The sequence below is a fragment of the Callithrix jacchus genome, chromosome 3 (assembly GCF_049354715.1).
Source record: "Callithrix jacchus isolate 240 chromosome 3, calJac240_pri, whole genome shotgun sequence".
Classification (NCBI taxonomy): domain Eukaryota; kingdom Metazoa; phylum Chordata; class Mammalia; order Primates; family Cebidae; genus Callithrix; species Callithrix jacchus.
This window is the reverse complement of record NC_133504.1, coordinates 54,087,321-54,110,598: the sequence shown is the minus strand read 5'-3', so window position 1 is coordinate 54,110,598 and position 23,278 is coordinate 54,087,321. Positions and strand designations below refer to the sequence as shown.

The following is a 23,278-nucleotide window of genomic DNA, read 5'->3' as shown; positions in this document are numbered from 1 at the left end:
TGATTGAGAATGCATGAGAGATATTAGGGAAATTAGAGATCAAGCAGTGACAGTGGATATTGAAGTTCACGTCACCCAGAGTGGAGATATCTCATTAATGCAGTCTAATACTCCAGGCAGCCAGTTGAGAAATTGGCTATTTTATGATTCATGCTTTGTGAATGGAGATAATGAGCTAAAGTACGATATGTTTTAGATTCACCCTAACAAAGATTAAAACTAAATCTGGACAAGATCTACAGGAGACATAGTTCAGAGATTAAGTAAGACAGAGTGGCTTTTGACACATGTAAGGTTTTCCAAAGGTCTTCCCTAACAAAATGTAAGCCCTGGGATACATGAGTTCAAGGTGATCATCTAGTAACTTTTTTACCAAGTCCAGTATATAACTAGATACTTATATTAACAGATTAGTAGATAGACAAAAAAAGTGACACATAGTAAAAAATAAGCCATCTAAAGAAACTGACCCAGAGATGGCATGGGTCTTGCATTTAGCAGATGATGACATTAAATCAGCTATTACAATATATTCAAGAAAACCAAAGAAAATGTGTTCAGAGAATTAAAGAAAAATATTGTCTTAATGAAAGAACAGATGGTGACTCTCAGAAAAGAAATGAAATCTATTTTAAAAGGCAACTAGAAACTCTATACCTGAAAAGAACAATAAATGAAATGTAAAATTTACTAGATGAGTTTAATAGCAGACCAGAAATGGTAGAAGAGTAAATGAGATAGAGAAATCAGTTGAAGTTCTGCAATCTGAAGGACAAAGGCACAAATATTTTCTTTTAATGAACAGAATCCTAGGATCATGGAAGACAATATCCAATAACAAACATAAGAATAATAGCGGTCCTAGGAAGAAAAAAAATAAATATAAAGTATTTAAAGAAATAATGGCTGAAAATATGCTAAATTTGATGGGAAAAGTCAACTTATAGGATTCAGAATCTGAAAAAAATCCTAGAAAAAAATCAAATCTAGAACTAGAAATACCATTTGACCCAGCAATCCCATTACTGTATATATAACCAAAAGATTAGAAATCATTCTACTATAAAGACACATGTACATGTATGTTTATTACAGTACTATTCACAATATCAAAGACTTGGAACCAACCCAAATGCCCATCAATAATAGACTGGATAAAAAAAAATGGGGCACATACATAGTGTACAATACTATGCAGCCATAAAAAAGGGTGAGTTCATGTCCTTTGCAGGGACATGGATGAAGCTGGAAACCATCATTCTCAGCACACTAACACAAGAACAGAAAGCCAAACACCACATGTTCTCACTCATAATTGGGAGTTGAACAAGGAGAACACATGGACATAGGGATGGAAATATCATACACTGGGGCCTGTTGGTGGATGGGGGGCCAGGGAAGGGATAACATTAGGAGAAATACCTAATGTAGATAAAGGGTTCATGGGTGCAGAAAACCACCATGGCATATGTACATCTGTGTAACAAACCTGTGCATTCTGCACATGAATCCCAGAACTTAAAATATTTAAAATACATATATGCATTAAATAAATAGGGTAAAATTTATCCTTAGAAAGAAAGAGGCTGGGTGCTCACACCTATAATCCCAGCCCTTTGGGAGGCCGAGACGGGTGGATCACAAGTTCAAGAGATCGAGACCATCCTGGTCAACATGATGAAACCCCTTCTCTACTAAAAATACAAAAATTAGCTGGGTATGGTGGTGCATGCCTGTAATCCCAGCTACTCGGGAGGCTGAGGCAGGAGAATTGCCTGAACCCAGGAGGTGGAGGTTGCGGTGAGCCGAAATTACACCATTTCACTCCAGCCTGGGTAAGAAGAGTGAAACTCTGTCTCAAAAAAAGAAAGAGAGAGAGAGAGAGAGTGAGAGAGAGAGAAAGACCAAAACACGTTATGATCAAATCACTGAAAACAAGAGATAAAGCAATCAAAGGAAAAGGAACATTACTACAGGGAACAATAATAAAAAATAATTGCTGACTGCTCATCTAAACAATGTAGGCAAACTAACAATGAGCCAGTGTCTTTAACATGCTGCAAGAAAAACATTACTTGAGAATTTTATATTTAATAAAAATATCCTTCAAAAATAAGGTAAAATAGGCATTTTATTATAAGCAAAAGATCAGAAATTATTTGCAACAAACATAAACTATAAAAAATGCTATTTAGGAAAATTATACTATATAAAGAGTCATGTCCATAGATGGGGAAAGCCATTAAAAATAAATAGACAGAAATATAAGATTTTATATTATTCCCCCTATTTTCTTTAAAGAGAGGCTATTTTTAATAAAAGTAATAATAATGTTGCAAGGTAGGGTTTTTAATATATGAAAAAAAAAAAGGATGTGCAAAAGAAAGTACAATGGATAAGGGAGAAGCCAATGGAATTTTACTGTTGAATGTTTATTAGATTTGGAAAATGGGAAGTAGAAACCAAGAAGTGGGAATCATCAGGTGTGAAGTTGGAACTGTGAAGGATTAGGTGTTAAGTGGAGTAACACTGACTCTAAACAGACTTTAAAAGTTGAGAATATGATAGCATTAATCTTAAAATAAACACCATATAATTTTTTTAGAGCTAAGAAGCCAATAACATAAATAAAACAGAATATTTAAAAATATCCAATTAGCCCAAAATAGAAAAGCAACAAAACCAAAACAAAACAAAAACAAACTAAAGGACAAAAGGAAAACAAGTAGAATGATGACAGACTTGACCACAACCATATATACAATTACAGGAAATGTAAACAGAGAGAGAAATGTAAATACACTAAAACTAAACATGGGGTCGACAAACTGTGTCCTGCAGGAAAAATCTTGCCCACTTGTTTTGTAAATATTTATGAAAAAATTTTCCTGACCATTCATGGATTTTCTGTAAATGCTTCTGAGCTATAATGGCAGAATTCAGTAGTTTTGACAAAGGCTATATGGTTTGCAAAACCTAATATATTTACTATCTGGCCTTTTACAGAAAATATTTGGTAACCCTTGGAATAAATACTCTATACAGAAGACTTTATGGAAATTAAAAAATGACATTCAAATATAAGTTTCTGACTTAATATATGGATATCATTTTTTAATTCCCATAAAGTCACCTGTATAACAGAATGCCACAAGAGTCCATTTAAATTTGAAAAGACAAATAAGTTGAAAGTAAAAGGATGGAAACAATATATAGTATAAGCAAGAATCATAAGTAAGCTGGCATAGTTATGTTTATATGAGACAGATAGATGTGAAGACAAAATATATTTCAAGAAACAAAATACTATTTCAAAATGATAAAAGAGTAGATTCGTCAGAAAGATATAACAATCTTAAATATGTATTCACCTAATAATAGAGGTTCAAAATTCATAAAACAAAAAATGATAGAGCTAGAATGAGAAATAAGCAAATTAATAATCGTTTTTGAAGGTTTTTAATACCTCTCTCTCAGTAATTAATATAAGTAGATTAAAAGTCAATGAAAAAATCTGAGTAACACTACCTAACCATCTTTACCTAATTGACAGTTATAGAATGCTATACACAACAACTACTATACACACCTTCTCTTTAAGAACACATGGAATATTCATCATGATAGGATATATGATAATTGGAAAATAAACTTCAAAAATTTTTAAAAGAATTAATTTTCACAGAAAATGTTCTCTTCCCAAACTTAAATTAAATTGAAAATCTGTAACAATTAGACATACATAAAAAGCCCAAATAATTATGAATTAAATAACCCAATTCTGAATAACCCCTAGGCCAAAGAAGAAATCACAAAGAAAATTAGAAAATGTTTAAAACTTAATGTTAAGAATGTAACAGAGTAACAGTTAGAGGACACACCTAGTAGGGTGATTAGAAGGAGATTCATAGCATTCAATGCCTAGCTATATTAGAAAATAAAATATAGGTTTCTGAATTAAATGAAAAAAAGGAAGAGCAAATTAAACCCAAAGTAAGGAAAGTAAAAGTAATATTAAAAATCAGAACAGGAGCCAAAGAATTAAATAGACAAGGAATAGAAAAAATTTAAAAACACAAGTTAGTTCTTTGAAAAGTTTAATGGAATTGGTAAACTCCCAGCAAACTAATCAGAAAAATCAACAAAATTAGTAATTAAAGAATACATAGTGTAGAAATTCTACAGATATTAAATGGAAAATAAAATATAATGAACAACTTAATGGCAATTAATTTAATAATAAATGAAATGGAGATTTCCTGAACAACTCAACTTATCCAAACTAAATCAGACAAAAAAAAAAAAAAACCCAGAAAATTGAATGGTATTCCTCCCTCTATTAAAAAACTTTAATAGTAATGAGAAACCTTCCCACCGAGAAAGAAAGCAGAAAAGGTAAAAACAAAAAAATACAAGGGGAAAAAAGACAAATTGGAAGTACAAAACAATAGCAGAAGGACTTTCAAATATATTACCTTAGACAGGCCACGCACGGTGGCACAGGCCTGTAATCCCAGCACTTTAGGAAGCTGAGGCATGCAGATCACTTGAGGCCAGGAGTTCAAGACCAGCTTGAATAACATGGCAAAACCCATCTCTACAAAAAATACAAAAATTAGCCAGGTATGGTGACACACACCCATAATCCCAGCTACTCAGGAGGCTGAGGCATGAGAACTGCTTGAACCTGGGAGGAGGAGTTTGCAGTGAGCCAAGATCATGCCATTGCACTTCAGCCTGGGTGACAGAGCAAGATTGTCTCAAAAAAAAATTTTTTTAATATATATATGTATGATAAGACAATGCATAAAAGTGGTCTAAATGTGTTCTTTAAAAAAGTTTTGAACTTCAAAAAAGTAACCAAGTAAATCTATATGGTCTTCAAAAGAGTCAAACTTACAAAAAGAATGAATCAAAAGAGTAAACTAAGTTAAAAGAAGTAAAAGAAAATGATGTAGGCATCATTTTAAAAATCCACTTTAAAAGTAGTACGGTGGATAAAGAGGTATCCACTCAATGATAAAAGATCTACATCACCTTAAAATATAACAGTGCATAATTCTAAAGTTGTGTCCACCTTGCTATATAAAATAAAAAGTAATACGATTACAAGAACAACAGTATTACACAGTGCTGATACAATTCATTTGGAATAATAAGCCAGATCAAATTATGTAAGAATAATATTAAAACCATGACACACTTATTGTATGTGATGTTAACCTATATTAGAAAGTGAAAATTACTGAAACCATAAGTATTCAATGCAGCAAAATAAATTAATACAATAGTCAAGAAAATAAATCAAACAATTATATAACTTTAATGAATCCTAAATCAGAGCAACACAACACTGGATGAAAAAATCATTACTACTGCTAAGGATGTCAGTGTAGAAAAAACTATATAAACCCATAATTCACCCTCTCATGGCTATGCATTTCAAAAGCATCAAATAATTAAAACCAATTTTAATATAAAAACAGAATTTTTCATCCCATCTGAAAATGAGATGAAATCTTTGACTATTAAAGAGATGAAGCACAATTATTAGACACAAGATAGATTAATTAAGTACATTTTAAAATTGCATACTAAAATGTAATATAATAAAGATAAAACTGTGATGTACAGAATATCAATGCATATGTGGAAAAAATGATCCTACAAAATATTTAGGGAATGTGTAAGTGATCAAAGGCCACATTTCTCCAGATAAATCGCAAAGCAGATGAACTAATGAAACAGAGACTGAAAAATACAGAAAAGAAATGACTTCACAGGCATAATTATGTGTACAGCACCATTAAAACTGAAAGTAGAAAAAATAACCCAACTGCCCAATGAAAGGGGAATCATTAAAGAATCTATCATTTACCAAGTGGATGCAATGTGTGTCAGGAAGAATGTCTCTTTCACTAAACCTAGCAATTATGGCCATTACCGACTCTCATTCACAGTTTGTCATGATACGTATGTAGATATATAAAGGAGGTTTCACTAAGAAGGTGGCACATAAGCTGGGACCAAAGCTTGGGTGGGCTTTAGATCACCTGGATGTAATGGGAAGAGGTCTGAGAAAGAGCACGTGGTGCTGGAGCCACATAAACACAAAGGAAAGATTGAGGGGTGCAATTACAAGGGCTGTGCAGCAGATAGGTCTGATCGGATTGGAAGTGAATGCTGAGAAACTCTTAGGTCAGATAATGAGCAGACTTTGATGCCAAGTTATCGAATTTAAACATTATTTAAACAATTTCTGAGGAGGGAAGGGTTATGGCCAATACTGGGTGAAACAAGTGGGAAAACCTAAAAACAGGGAGACTAAATGTAAAACATCAGATGAGAAAATAAGGAAAAGCTCAAAAAGTAGAAGAGTTAGGAATTAATGTAGTATGCAAAAGAACTAAATACAAATACTGTAGAATGACATGAGGACACTGTAGCTAAATATCAAACTTTGAGAACAGCTGTAAAAACAGCATGATGTTGAAAAATACTGAGAAGAAATACGACAAAAAGGGGTCAGTGAAAGCTCCAGATTAGAAATATATGAAGGTAGTTGCATTCCTCAAATGTTAAAAGTGAGCTCTGAGAATAGTATAAATGAATTAACAGGCAAATAGAAAGTTTTGTTTCTTTGTTTTCATAAGAAGCCAAAGTAATGAAGATAACTGTGTTAAAAAAACAAACAAACAAAAAAAAAACAAACAAGCCTGATGGTGACAACTGAGCCCAGGTATAGAGAGGGAGTGTTGAGGAAGATTCTGATTAGCGTATTTCTGCGATACACCGGTGGAGGACTGTGCAATACAAACTGGGTTTAAAGAGGCAAACAAGATCTGTTTTCCCCAAGAGTAAAAAAGCATCCTCTAACACATACCTTCTTTCCACTCTCTTTTACTCGAAAAATCTATGTACTATAAATCCCTGAAACTCTTCAAGAAGCAGTAACACTCTGCTTTCTAAATTCACATTTTTTAATGGCCTCTCCAAGACACATGATTCTGTAATTCTCTTAATATGCCCTGCTCTAGTTAGTAAGGTTGTCTTCTAAGCAGATAGCTTCTGCCTGGAGTATCTGGAGCTGGGATGAAAAAGAGAACTCTCTTGAAGTCAGCTGGAACATACCAGTCATCAGAGAACAGTGATGTGATGACACATGTTTCTATCACTTATTCCACATTTGACCCTTTAATTTTTTCAATCATTACACAGTATCACTCAGACACATGGAAGAGACAACCTCTTACAAAACTGTCCCCAAGGCCTGATGCACTGTCCAAAAGAGACAATTAGTTTGAAATTTGAGTTGTCTCATTGCCAGTCTAGATGCTGCTTCACTCTGCATATTTTCTGCTTTCCATGTCTCTACTTTAGTATTTTTCCAAGTATTTCTGAAATTTATTTCATCTTCCCCAAAGCATATCATATCTTGTATACAACCACTTAAAAAAAAAGTTTAAATTTTAAACAGCTTAACACTTTTGGAACATATAATTCTATTTTATTTTTAACTAGGGGCCTGCCTTGTAATATATAAAGCTAAAACACAAACTCTATGAGCCTAGAGACATCTAAGTTGAAGTTTCCTCTAAGACCTACTTCAGGAAGTAGACTTTTTTTTAGAGCCGTAGGATGGAAGCCAGCCACATAAGGTGAAGATCAGTGAATCACATCACATGCAGCTAAAAAGAAAATTAAGTTGTTCCCTGTGGAGAGCAGAGATTTAGGAGGCCAAAGGTGCCTCACAGTGGGTCTAGGAAATAAAATTCTGATCCAGGAGGAAGTTGTCCTGGCAATCCTCTCCTAAAGATCAGCATGAAATGCCACACAGCGTCTTCAGTTTCCCAATCTACAGATCTTTTCGAGCTCTAACTTATCTAGACTTGAGAATCGCATCCTGAATTTCTGCCCAAGCTTCTGTCCCTAAGGCTTGGAACTATGTGTCTTTCATGTGTCAGAAGTGAACACCCTGCTGGTTGCTGGAGGAGAAGAGGGAAGCTTTGTCCTTTCTCAGTTTTACTGTTTGATTATAAGCAACCAGCTGGGGAAATTCTGGACTTAATGAGTCCTTCTTTTGTCCTTGGAAGAGTTACAGAATGCAGCTGTCAGGCAGCAAGAGTTGTACAGGAATCTTATAGATCCTCTGTAATTCTTCACATAACATCGTATTTTACACTATCAGTTACCAGCTGCCTGACAGCTGAGAGTCTACCTCCTATAAATTCCCCAACAAAGGAGGACCAGATGTGTCTTCTTTATTATCCATATTTTCCTATACATCCTAAGATGACTTTGAAGAAAAGCAAATTTTCCTTTTTTTCTATTAACAAAGGAAAGAACAGCATGTATTAATAGAGAGTCACTAGAATTTAGCAACCCAGGAAGCGCTTCCTAAGTATCTCTTTGAGCCAGGCACTGAGTGAGGATCTATAGATCTGCTTCAGAAGAATATAAATAATTTCTTGCACACCCTGCCTAGGCGGAAACAGCTCTGTGCAGAGGAGAGCTCTAAGCCTCAAGATATGTGATAAAGCCTTTATTCTGACAGAATCGGAACTTTTTAGTAAGAATAAGCATTTTACTGAGATGCAATGGTTAAAACATACTCAACACCATAGTTTTAGAAGACCGTACTTACACCAACCTGATTTGGACTTATACCAGTTGGTTATGTCTTGCTCTAATAAAGTGTCAATTTTATTTCAAATGCTTACTTTTTTCAAGGTTAAACTTCTAAATATACATGGAGGAGCGGTCAATGATGATGTAGTATGTCTTTCTCGTTCTCATTATCACAAAATATTTAAACATATCCAACATTACTTGGTAACTAGCTTCATATTGTTGGAATACTTATACTCTTACACCTGCCGAAATTCATTTGCTGTTGATCTACTGATTGTCATTTTGACACCAGCAATACAGCTGGTATGAGGAAGACCAGGTGAGCCCAGGAGAATCTCTCAAAACAAATGTGCATATTGATTCTCCTCTGTCTCCATTTGTTCTTGACCAGATTTAAGACTTATTGTGATCTAGGGACACTTGGGAATATGTGTCTTTTCAAATAGAGATAACCTGAAACCTTTCACAGATTTATTTTAAGGATGAATTTCACTATTGAAACCTCATCTATAATAGAATATGCTTCTCAACGAGGAAATAAAACATTTTAAATAAATTGTTTTCCCTCCTATGTACAAAAATGATGAGCTTTATATTAGTAAGACTTAAAGAAAATATTAAGAATGATATCATATTATTTTTTGTGCAAATTACTACAAAAACTAGTATACTTATTACATGTAATTTTATTTAAAAACTGTGAAGATAGCAATTACCACTTTCCCGAAATCCCAAGTATAATTCTCTTTCTACTTCCTGTCATTTCCTTCCTTTTTTCATAAACGCCCAATCCAGGTCTTAATAATTTTTAAGAAAAACCTAGAAGACATTACCTTCATGACTGATTTCCACCTTCAGCAATTGAAAAATCAGAATAACAACGGTGCGTTTTCAAGTAAGGTCGTATATAACACCATAGATGCCAATTGTGCTTGTTTCCGAACTTGCTGATCTGGAATGATGAGTGTGAATGTTTCATTCAGAATTTCCCTTTATGCTTATAATAATTCCCTGGCATTAAATTTCTCAAGTAAATGAAATGAGTCATGTTGTTCTCTAGGACATCTTTTACTAATGAGCTTCTTTATCTGGGCTGAAGCAATGGTGACCCCAAGTAATGACAAGCAACAAAAGGAATTGCTTGGAACCCAGATTGTGTGTCTGTATGTGAACAAAACTAATGCATGTTGTGGTATATACCTGCTTTCTCTTTTATTCTGTATCTCCTCCCTGCCTACGCCAATATTCACTATCATGTTGTATCCTTTGTTCACAGTTATGCCATATCCAGTCTTTAAAAATTTTTGGAGTAGCATTTTAAATGCAGGTCCATGTTACTTAGCAAGATGTATTCTTTCCCAAATCAAAAAATTTAAAACAACGTCAAAGTTATTATCTCAGGGTGTGGGGTTTCTTCTACTATTTGCCAACCTTAAAATACATGCATATCTGTAACATGAAAGGATTCAGTCTCGAATTGTGGTTTTTGGCTAGCGAATTTGATTGGAAACTCGTTCCTGCTTTAGTGAATGTGTTAAATATGATGAGGTATTCAGAGTAGGCATCAGATAAAATTGCTTAGTGATTCTCATGTTGCTAAACTCTGATCCATGGGCTTTTTGTGTATCACATTAGAATTGAGAGGAGTAGCAGGCACAGCCTTAGACTGACATGTGTGCAGAAAAACATGGACTAAAAATATCTTACATTTGTATGGCACATTACAATTTATAATTACTTAATTTCTAGTGATTTATACCTGCCTCATATTGCACCTGTCTCAAAGGGTTGTAAGGATTTAACGAAACAACGTGGGTGAATCCTGCACACGTACTTCAATCACAATAAATGGAAACTCTCATTCTGATGACTGATTGCATTTTCTTCTATAGGTGGCGCACATTTCTATTCTATTCTCACAAGTCTGTTAATGTTTTCTTTAAGTTAGCATTGAAAGTAAGTGATAGGTACTCACTTTCATTTACTGATTTTCTTTCTGAAGGGCACTGAGTGATTCATACTGCATGAATTCCTCAGACTATATTCTATGTCTATGTCAGTATCTCCGTTTCCAGACTCTAGATTTCACTAGGGTCAATTAAAAATAATATTGCCTTGACTTTGTATGAACTGTTTCAAACAAACTTTTAATTTGTGCCTAACTAACCAGCTCATTGAAAATATTTCGTTTCCCAGATGCTTTCCTCTGTCAGCAGTCTCAATTAGTCCTATTTTTCCATTACTTCCCATCACAAAGCTATAATTCAGACTTCTTTTAAAAAGAGTTATTGAAAAACATACTGAAGAAAAAAATAAAGGAGCTCTTACTTCTGAGAGCTGAAGGTCATCCCTTCTGAGCAAGGGTAGAATACTTTATATGAAGCCAACAATCACAGATATAAAATATTCTGGAGCCATGCGCAAACTATTTTTTTAAGTGGGCTTTAATTAATTTGCTCTCAAAAGAAATAAAATTTGAACATGTGATCAGCATAATAGTTTATCCTGTTAACTTTGCCCTATAAAATATTTGCTAGGTCTTCAGCAAAAAGCTAGAATCTCAAGTATTTGGAGAGCATTTTTAGTAGCATAATTACAATACATACTCTTTAAAAATAGAAAATGTTTTGGAGCTTTGGTAGTATAACAAACGCTGGTAGTTTCTCACCCAGAAATTATTCCCCATAAACATCTTTATTATTTCTCACAGAATCTCAATTTTGTTTAGGTCTGGTTCATTAAACCCCAATTTTTACTGGGTATCAAATCCTCCAATGGCCTCATCTCTAGATCTGGTCCCAGCCCCAGACACTTTCTTCTGGGATATATGATATAGTGCAGGATTACTTTATTCTGGGATATATGATATAGTGCAGGTAAGTCAATGAGACAGGAGAGAAAGTCCGATGAGAAGATTCTAAATGGAGAAGAAAAGAGCTCTTTTTGTTCCTCAATGTTGTCATGTCTACATGCTATGAAACCGTAGCAGCCATTTTGGGGCCATGAAAGAAGTTAGTCTGAAAGGAACTGCTGAGGATGGCAGAGTAGAAAGATGAATAAAGTAAGATTTTCATGGCATTAGAAAACTGCAGAGTTAACAAAATTGAAATTGCCTTACCTCTAGGGTTCTTGCTAGGTGAGACAATTAATCCTCTTATTATTTAAGACACTCTAAGTTGAGATCCTAATACTTGCAGCCAAAATCATCCCAACTAAGCTACAGCAGTATCATCTTATAAGATCCTTGACAAGAGCTGTAAAGTGCCTAACTTTACTGATTAAACTGGATGTTCCTTCCCTTACTCTGCAGCATTCCAAGCTCATTCTCTATCAGCTCCAAACTCTGTGGGCATGGATCATTATAACTTAGAAAGGAAAGGTGGGTCAAAGAATTAGGCATACTAATAGATATGTCAAATATAAATGAGTAAGGACAACACATTATAATCATCAGAAAACAGTATGATAAATAAAGAACAGACCCAAATTCATAGCTTTTGTTAAATTTATCATTCTGGAATGCCTATCTGGAATGAGTAAATTTTCAGGATTATCTGAATTAGACACATGAAATTGATGAAATTGAAAACAACAGCAGGAGTATAGAATAATGGCTGGAAATGGCTAGGATGAGATGTAATAAGAACAAATGCAAGGTCATAGATTTATGTCCTAGAAAATGTAGTGTACACGTTTTGGAAAGATCTAAAAAGGAGCCCTACTGGTTTTAGCTGTTTCCAAATCTGGTACGTAATGAATAGTGTTATATGGCTGCAATAAACAGTATGCTGTGTTACCTTCATCAATTTAGGATAGTGTCTAAATTTATGGCTTCCAGCCCCAGATAGACATCAAAATTATACATAGAGCTTTTAATTAGTAAATTTTACTTTCTAGAGTAGTTTCATATCCACAGCAAAATTGAGTGGAAAGTACACAGAGTTGTCGTATATCCCCTTCCACTAAAACACACAACCCTAACATTATCTGTTACCCAACTCCTTCACTATCCAGTTGCATCAAAGTGGTATATGATTTTACAATAGATGTCTATAATGACGCATCATTATCACTCAAAGTCCATAACTTACTGTGGGTCCATTTTTGATGTACATTCTATGGGTTTTGACATATGTGTGATGACATATACCCACCATTGCAATATTGTACAGAATAGCTTTACTGCCCTAAAAATCCTCCATGCTCTGCCTATTTATCCCTTCTTCCTGAAACTCTTGGCAACCACTAATCTTTTTACTGTCTCCAGAGTTTTTCCTTTTCTAGAATGTCATATAGTTGGAATCATACAGCATATAACCTTTTCATGTTGGCTTCTTTCCCTTAGTAATATTTATTTAAGCTCCCTCTGTGTCTTTTTCTAACTTGATAGCTCATTTCTTCTTAGCACTGAATAATTTTCCATTGTCTGGATTTACCACCGTTTATTTATTCACTCACCTGCTGAAAGGCATCTTGGTTGCTTCCAAATTTGGGCAATTATGAATAAATCTATAAACGTCCATGTGCAGGTTTTTATGAGAACGTAAGTTTTCAATGTTTGGGTATATAGCAAAGAGCATGAGTACTGGATCTTAGGGTAAGAGTATATTTAGCTTTGTAGCAAACTCCCTGTCTCCCAAAGCATTTTCACTGTTTTATATTTTCACCAGCAATGAATAAACCTTCCTGTTGTTTCTGTGGTGCTTTTTTAAAATACTGATATCTGGGCCCAAATTCAGACCTAGTGAATCAGAATATTTTGGATTGGACTTGGCTTTCTGCATTTTGTAAAACTCAGTAAGCAACGGGCAGTGACACTGGTCTAGATTCTAGATTAAGCAAGATTTGTTGTACTTAGCTGTGAATAGATCTCATCAGTGGGATGCTGTTTAGTTCTGGAATAATAGTTTTGTGTTTTTGTTTTTTGTTTGTTTGTTTTGAGACAGTTTCACTCTTATTGCCCAGGCTGGAGTGCAATGGCAGCATCTTCGGTCACTGCAACCTCCATCTCCTCCCGGGTTCAAGCAATTCTCCTGTCTTAGCCTCCCAAGTAGTTGGGATTATAGGCACATGCCACCATGCCTGGCTAATTTTGTATTTTTAGTAGAGATGGGGTTTCACTATATTGGTCAGGCTGGTCTCGAACTCCTGACCTCAGGTGATCCACCCACCTCTGCATCCCAAAGTGCTGGGATTACAGGCATGAGCCACATGCCTGGAATAATAGTTTTTTTTAAAAAAAGCTATTTAAAAATAAAACTGCAACAAAAGGAAGCCAACCATAAAAATGAAGAACCTTGCAATCATCGCACATGATGAGTCGATGAATGACCAAGGATATTTGGTCTATCAGTGAAAGGACTTAGGAGGAACCCATGAAAGGAAGTCATACATTTACGTTGAAAATTTAAGGTTTACCATGTAGAGAAACCTAACATGTACTGTCATTTATCTCTGAAATAAAAGGATTAGGAAATTAATGTACGGATGTTACAAGGCAACAGAATCTCAGATCAATAGATAGAAAACTTTTCAAGCCATTACATATTCAGTAATAAAAAGGACTGTTTTTGGAAAAGAGTGAATGCTTTCATAATTGTAAGTTCCCTCAGAGGCCCATGATGGTATAGAATAAAATCAGAACAGTTGTAATGGGAACACTTGCCCTCAACAGGGATTGGAATAGAAAACTTCTAACATCCCTTTGGACTCAGCAATTCTATGATATTCTGAGCAAATATATCACATAGAGATCACAGAAACATGACAAAGAAAGCAACCTTGAAATTCACTTGTTAAGACCTGGCACAGTGGCTTACACCTCTAATCCCAGTACTTTGGGAGGCCGAGACAGGAGGATCACCTGAAGTCAGTAGTTCAAGACCATCCTGGCTAACATGGTGAAACCCTGTCTCAGCTAAAAATACAAAAATTAGCCAGGTGTCGTGGTGCGCACCTGTAGTTCTAGCTAATCGGGAGGCTGAGGCATGAGAATCACATGAACTTGGATGGCAGAGGTTGCAGTGAGCCAAGGTCACACCACTGCACTTTAGCCTGGGCAGCAGAGCAAGACTCAGTCTCAAGAAAAAAAAAAAAAAAGAAAGAAAGAAATGCACTTTTTACAAGCTTTTCATTGTATAGATAACAGTTAATTACTAATACTAAGTGAACAACTACTATGTGACTCTCTCTTTATGCGTGCTTTTCTTACGGAAACCCAGAAAGATCAGATGGCTGCTATTATTTTATAGAGGAGGAAAGCAAGTTTCTCAAGAGTTGGTTTGATTTATTTAAAGCATTTAACTAGTATGTAGAAGAAAAAGCACTTGAACCCTGTCTTGCCAAAGCCAAACCCTTAATGAAATCTCAGAGAAGTTCTACAAAATAAACACCAAACCCCTGTTTTGTATTCAAGATCAATGATGTGTCACCAATTTTAATTTTCAACCTAAGTTTCCTTCCAAGTTCCAAGTTTCCTGGCAACAAGGCTTACATTAAAGTGGTTCCTTCAGATTCCAACACCATTTTGTCTTCTCTGTACATCTTCCTTAATCCAAACTCTATTAATGAACGAGTCCAAATCCTTCCTCCTCAAATATTTGAGGACATCAACTCAAAATGAATTATCTATTATGAGAAGATTCACTGAACTTTATGTTAACTCTCTTGTAGTGCTTAAAATGTTCTGCTTTGCACATATTACATGTGTTTGTATGCCTTGCCTAATGACAGTTTTTATATGTGTCTCATTTCTTCCACTGTATTCTAAAATTCACTCCTAAGTCCCTCCCAAAAGTTGAATATAACACCAGGCACGTAGTAAACAATCAATACATTTTGATTAAATAAATGAATAGAGAAAACATATTATGCCACAAAGAAGTTAAGCAATTTGTCCAAGATCACAAAGGTAATTTGGCTCTCAAATAGAACTTACTCCAGAGCTTATATAGAGATTTTTTTTTAAAAAAAAAATTAAATTGCCCCATGAAGCAATTATGGTGCATACTTAAATAATAAGAAACAAAAAAGAGCATGTGAATTACTGATTCATCTCTCCAAGGGGCAGGAAAAAAGGGGAGCTTTTTCCTAAACTTAAAAAAAAAAATTTAAAATAAGTCCTCTGATTTTCTTCTCTGAGGGGGGGAAAAAAACCAGAAAGGCTATTTGTTGGCATATTTTTAATGATATTTTACCTCAGATAATTAAAGCCAAGCTCAAGTACCTCAAACCAAGATCTGTCAGTGCAGTGGCTAAATATACAACTGCCAAAGTTCACAAATATCCAGAAACCTACATTTCTAATTAAGTAGATAGTATCATGGAGTTGAGAACACGTTTTCTGAATAAAAAAATCTGGAAAATGCTATTCTTATGCCTTCATATTTAAGAACAGCAATAAATCATTTTAACAGCTTCTCTGCCATGTCACACATGGGGAAGACAAATGAAATATCTTTTTAACTAACAAAAGAGATACAGAGAGGAAAGTAAAATTACAGATCTTGGTAGAAAACAGCAAAAGAATATAAATTATTATAAAAGATTATTGTTTTATTTGAATGGACAATTTACATAAATGACCAGCAGTATTCTTGAAGTTAGTGGCAACACACATAAAAGCCTACACAACCAGTTCCAGAGGAAATCAATTATACTGAAGAGCCACAATAGCCAGAGCAATCAGTTACGCTGAAAATGCTTTCAACTACTGACTCAAAAAAACTAAGAAAGTAATGTCTCTTAAGAATAGCTAATTTTTTTTAAAAAAAGTGAATCTGATCATTTTAATAATTCTACCTATTCTTATATTAAAATCCCTGAAAATCAGACTTTTTATGAAGAAAAGTGTTCCCTGAACAAACCATGCTTTCTCTTCTGCCTTTGGCCTAGCAATGGTGTTACCATATCCAGGAATATCATTGGCAATTATTTCCCTCTACTCTCAACTCTTCTCTTTTGCCTAAACTGTACTCATTCTTTAAGTTTCAGATGATAGGTTATTACCTTCAAGAATTCTTTCCTGAACATTCTTTCCAAAGCTGGGTTAGGTATTCCCCAAAATGAACACTAAACCTAGCACTCTGGTCTCACTCACTAATGTCGTACACATCACAGTGTTCTGTTATTTCTTATTTATTTGTATTCTCCCCAGATCTTGCAACATGAACATATAATCACACAGAAGCTACTCTGGCCCAGGACATAGCATCCAGTATCTTCCCAAGAAAACAATACAAACCTAATTATTTTGCTTATATAAATACATTGCCATAAAAATGAGTCATTTTCATTTCTTGAACATTTGCAATTGTGTTCTGCAGCCTTCTCCACTTTGTCTCTTGATCACGCTAACTGGAATCCTCAGTCATTCTGCAAGTTGGAAAATGTGTTGAAATTTTGTGCATGGGTTCTGACATTTTTCCATATTGATCTCCCCATTTGAGAATCTCCCCATTTCCATATTGATGTCCCCATATTGATTTCCCCATAGGGAAAATGTGTAATATCATATAATTTATTTTAAATTGGTACCATGAAAGCCTTTTACACAAAAACATACATAGGTATGTAGCCAAGATTGAGAAATGTATTCATTTTAGTATTCACACCAATATTTGTCAAATAATTGGATCATATTTTTCTACTAATTTTGAATTTTATAAAAAGTGTTCACAGTGGATTCCATTGTAATAATTGTTGTAAGAAATTTTTAAAGCCCATCCTATAATAGAAAAATTCAATTGAAAGTCATTGTCAAGTTGACCAAGCACTTATGATATTTGTTTCTATTTCTACATGTTGATAGAAATAGAAAAATTGCACCAGCCCTTTTTGTTAGGTATTACATTAAGTAAATTGCATTTGACATTCTCTGTTAAAAGGGAACACTGGGGCAGCTCAGACTTCTTATACATTCAAATACAAATCAGTCATACTTAGACACTTAAGACAAGATAACATAATTCTAGCCAAGGGTGAAGCATAAACCATTCCCAAAACCTCTCAAACTATAGCAGGGCCAGTTGTGTGGATACAGGAGCTAGCCAGATTCTGCTTGCTAGCCAAAAATGATCATTTCTGATCTTCTAGAGTCAATATGAAATCCTGACATAATTGGATGTAAAAGAAAAATGTGTTGCATAACTTGAGGCCATGGCTTGGGGTTGAATGCCCTTAATCTTCTCAGGCAGAGAGAGTTGTGATGTTATGTCAAACGCACATGCCTCACCATACTTTTTCTCACTGGTTCATTTTGATGCACTCTACACACTCTGCATGTCGGTGTTAGGTGCCCTGGTTCTCACTCTGCAACCCCCTCAAATTCTGTAAGCATCTTAGAACCTTCAGGGCTCATGAAAACACTGGTGAATACTAAAGTGGAGAAATAGAAAGCCATCACCACACCCACCTCACTCATCTAACTGTACCCCTAAACCAAACACACACACAAATACATATGCACAGTTTGCCTAAGTTCAGAAGAAAAACTTTGGGAAGACAGATCATCTTAGTGATGAAAATTTTCAGTGTAATTATGGGAGTCACCATAATCCTGTGAGGTGAGTTTATTCAAGAGTAAAAATAGCTGTCTTGAGTGACACTGCCTCTGCATAAAGCTCATTATGGCACATTGCTGAGCAGTAAAGAAATCCTAAAAGAACTGCTTTTCAGCTGGCCAGACCAAATTTGTCCATGAATTTCTCTACCTGGTTAGTATGGCTCTAACCCACTGCAGTAGAACTTTCTAACAGACAAAGAGAACAAGTATGCCATCTTCCATCATCACTGCAGTAGAAAGCATTCTATATGTGGTGTGGTGTGTGTGCCATATATTTGAAGAGGATGTGTGAGCAGGAAGAAAAAATATCAGAACAAGAATGAAATCTTAGCAGCTAGCTGTGTCACTGCTATGGTCTAAATGTTGAAACTTGATTGCCAATGTGATACCATTAAGAGGTAGGGCATTTAGGAAGTGATTACATCATGAGAATAGAGCCTTCACAAATGGGATAATGATTTTATAAAAGAGGTGTGAGGGAGCTGTCCATTCTTTTTGCTTTCCCACCTTCCTTTCATCATGTGAGGATACAGCAACAGGATGCCGTCTTGGAAGCAGAGAGCAGTCCTCACTGAATCTACTGCTGCCTTGAGCCTGGACTTCTCAGAACTATGAGAAATAAATTTATTGGCTGGGCAGGGTGGCTCAATCCTGTAATCCCAGCACTTTGGGAGGCTGAGGTGGGTAGATCACCTGAGGTCGGGAGTTCGAGACTAAGAAACCCCGTCTCTACTGAAAATATAAAAAATTAGCTGGGCATGGTGGCACATGCCTGTAATCCCAGCTACTTGGGAGGCTGAGGCAAGAGAATGGCTTGAACCTGGGAGGCAGAGGTTGCAGTGAGCTGAGATCAAGCCATTGCACTCCAGACTGGGCAACAAGAGTGAAACTCTGCCTCAAAAAAAAATAGAAAGAAATTTATTTTGTTTACAAATAATACACTATAAGGTATTCTGTATTTAGTCTGCAAGAATGGACTAAAATTGTCATCTTGGAGAAGTCTTTTAATTTCTCTATACATCAATTTCTACACACTTGCAACTACATTATCTTATTTCAACCTTAAATAATATTGTGAAAATTGCTTAAAAGCTTATATTTAAATTTATTCTAAGTCATTCTCCAAATATGTTAATTTGTTAACACTAACAGAAGTCTTTCATAATTTTGTAAAAGTAATTAACACATTTTACTGATGAAATTAAAATGGCAAATTTAAGAGAAATAATACTTTGATAGATATTAATTTTCCCCTTTATTAGGTTTAACACTAAATAACAACATGTAAAACCAAGAAACAAACAACAGAACAACATCATGAAGAACTAACATATTGTCCTAATAAACAGGATAAAATAGTTTCACTAGAAAAATTAATCCATGATTGAGAAGGGAAACTGAGCTTGAGAATCACAATATAATATAATATAATATAATATCAGATCTTAAGGAAAAACTAGGAAGCCATAAATATATTCAACTTGTACTTTTTGGTTTTCTAAAGAACAAATAAGTAATATCCGAAGGAATTAGGGAACTAATAATCTCCAATCAGGGCGCTAGCTGTGTATACTACCAGAGTAAAAGTGATGCCTGAACCAGTCTTAACTATGGTTCAATTTTTATGCCATACATCTCTGTGGCTAGGAAATTTTCTAAAGATAGGATTACAAATTTTTCTTTGTGAAAAAAAAAAATTTTAAATCAGCAAAGAAGCAATGTCAATAGTTAAGACATGGAATTATCTAAGCTCTCGTAAAATTGAAAGAGAAAAAAAATTCTGTAGAAAATTAATGATTCAACATATTCAACATATTCATTGATGCTGCCTAAAAGCTCAATCTGTTCTTTAAAATTCTTTGAGCTTATTCATTTTAAGATGTTTTATTTCAAGTTCAAAAAGATATGACAGAATGCTAATTTTATTACTTAATTTATGAGAGTGTAAATTTTTCTTTCCTCCAAAAAGTTTTATTACATCCTCAAGATATTTTTTATTCCCCTTTTCAATGTGTCAGACAAAATTACACATGCACATGCAATAAAAATATATAATTTACATCTGAAATACAAACTGCATTTAATCTGTACTTTGTAAGTAAAAACTCACAAGCAAACCAAAAACAATAGAATCTCTTTTCTCACTAAACTCTTAGGTTCATTTCTTGACTTTTAAAATGGTAGCTGGAAAAGTATATGAATGAACACATACATCAAACAGATACTTAAATTCTCAAAGGTCATTTCTTGCTTTATACAATATAAAAAATTCAAGACAACTGTCAGAAAATAGCTGGCACAGCACCACACTGGGCTGACATCAAAGAAGTTGTTGATGTTATAGTTACTGTCAAATAAAAAAAAAAAAACTTAGTTGGAGCTCTAATGATACTGAGATCCCACCCTGTGAACATAACTATCTTGTTTTGACAAGAACAAAGAGAAACCAGCTGTTTTCCTAGGAACATACCGGAATTCAGAGCAGCCATTATTCCTCCAGAGATGTTTCTGAGAGAGGACAATGTCCTAAATCTCTGAGGATTTCTTTATTATGCAACACCCAGCATTAGTTCCCATCCTCTACCCTACTCTCCCACCTTCTGACATTAATGTTAATCACAATCTACCCTGAAAACAAGAGGCAATTAACAGGCTGGAGACCCTCAGATACACACGCTGGAACATGGAGTTTAGGGCCAGAGCATGGAGGCCCTTAAATATGAGGCTAAGAAGCTCGCTTGGACAAAAGGAACTATGAAACTCATTAAGGCTAGGGACATGTGAGATTTATGCTCTTAACAGTAAATAATCTACTCTGGGGATGGTGCAATCAGGTGTTTGAAAAAAGCAAAAAAGATTTGGTGCATATCCTAGAGAGTCAGTAAGAGAAATAGGAGATTAAGCCACAGTGAGGATACAGCAGAGGTGAGAGAACATGATGCTGCACAGACCTCTGTCTAAAACATGTCGTGGCGTTCTGCAGCAAAGCTCAGTAACCTGACAGTGAAAAAAGCTGATAATGGAATGACCCCAAATTAGAGATTAGCAAGGATATGAAGATATTGAAGCTTTTAAAAGGTTAAGCATAGGTCCAGAAGCACAGGTGAGGGAAATGAGGTCTACAAGGTGCATGTGGGTGGAGGTGGCACTGAAGGGGTTGGATTTGTAATTCTGCAAAATAAAAGAACACAAGAGTTGTGACCACCTGAATGTATCATGAGTCGTAAAGCACACTGAGTGGTGGACTGCACCAAAAGACTCTACAAATACAGCACAGAAAATCAGACTGGGCCAACCACTTTGACTGCATTTAGAGGAAGGATTGAAATGGAAAATCAATAGACTGGTGGAAGGTGGTCCTTGTGATTGGAAATAGATGTATTTCCCTGCTCTCCTCCAATCAATCATCTGAGAGAAAATTTTTTGAAGATAAAATTTACAAAACAGAATTGACTTTGGAAAAATCCAGAAAACTGTAGAGATTTTTATTTTAACTTCATTACTTCTGTCACTTCTAAGGGAAGATCAGTTAAACCAGTTAACAGCATAGTATGCCAACATCTCTCATTTATTTATGTAACACGGACTAAAATCCTGCATTATTTTTTTTATCACCACCTCTTATAAGCTAGAATTCCACCTCATAAAACTTGTACAAGAAATTCAGCCAAAAGCTTCTGTTTGTTATCAAATACAGGACAATGTAAGTCAACGTATCATTATTTTCCAGCTAACAAGGTGCTATTTTTTTTCAATAAATATATTACTTCATCTGAGGTTGGTCTGTTGAATTTTTCCAGCCCATTAGATTCTCACTTAATGAGATTTTTCTCTCTAAAGAAAATAGAGATATTGAATCAATATAACTTATAGAAAAGTCCAGAGCAGTGAAACATTTGCATAAACATCTTAATCACAGACAATGGAAGCATAAATAGAAATATCAGAATACCTTTCCATCATGTTCTCATTACTTTAAATTCTATTTATATTGCACAACAAACATTATTTGTAGGGTATGCCCATCAGTCAATCATTTACATATCCACTGTCATGGCAAAATATTCAAACACGGAATAACAACAGAATAAGATGCAAGATATAAATGTTTGTTTCTTTTCACTAATGTTTATTTTAAAATTACCTGGACTCATTAATTAATTCTTTATGGTTAGTCTGATAGCAGAAAGCATAAGGCCTTTTTTTTTTTTTTTTTTGAGACAACGTCTCATTCATTCTGTCACCCAGACTGGAATGCAATGATGGCATGATCATGGCTCACTGCAACCTCAAACTATTCTCCTGCCTTGGCCTCCAGAGTACCTGGGATGATAGCCGTGCACCCCCACATCCAGCTAATTTTTGTATTTTCAGTAGATACAGGGTTTCACCATGTTTCCCAGGCTGGTCTTGAACCCCTGACCTCAGGTGCTTCTCCTGCTTCTGCCTCCCAAAATGCTTGAATTACAGGCATGAGCCATTATGCCCAATCATGAAGTATTTTCTCACAAAAAAAATCTTAAGGAAATTGAAATCAGTGTGTGTTTCCTTACCTAAGACTATAGAAGGCTGGAGATGGAAAAAGATTTAGAGATTATATCCATGGGTTTTTAACCCCAGAGGGTCCACAGATGACACCAGTCCCTGAAATTACACAAGGAAGAATACAGATACATATGCATGTGTATTTAGAGTTAGAGAAGAAATAAGAGATGATGATATACACAGAGTTCAGAAGATTCGTAATGACTCTTAAAACAATTAAGAGCAGCCACTTTAACTCACTCTTTATCTTACACAACAGAAAAATTGAGACCCAGATTGGGGAATAAAGCCACCCAAGGTGATGAAACTAGGTTAGCAATTCAGATGACACTAGTTTCCTCGATGATAATCTAAATGCTCATTTTGCTTTTCACACTGCCTCTATTCAAAGGCCTCCAATGTGAAATTTTAAAAAATGGAGCTTTTGCAAACGGGAAGGTACAATACTTTGATGTTTGCTCTGTCACTCTTTCATACCGTTCTTCTTCTAGAAAAAAAAATACACTTTGGAACTTAAGTGGGAAATCATTTGCAAGGGGG

At 35.0% G+C, this 23,278-nt stretch overlaps 1 protein-coding gene across 18 annotated transcripts in view; it reads right to left on the bottom strand.

Annotated features, from left to right (window-relative positions):
- INPP4B (inositol polyphosphate-4-phosphatase type II B) overlaps nt 1-23,278 on the bottom strand; it is a 988,233-nt gene that overhangs the window by 742,762 nt on the left and 222,193 nt on the right. For 2 of the 18 annotated variants that reach the window (XM_035294478.3, XM_054252898.2), the window contains exon 2: nt 9,465-9,583. The exons of the other annotated variants lie outside the window; for them this stretch is intronic. The gene's annotated coding sequence lies outside the window, so the exon portion shown is untranslated. The remainder of the gene's footprint in view (nt 1-9,464; nt 9,584-23,278) is intronic. 18 annotated transcript variants of the gene reach the window in all.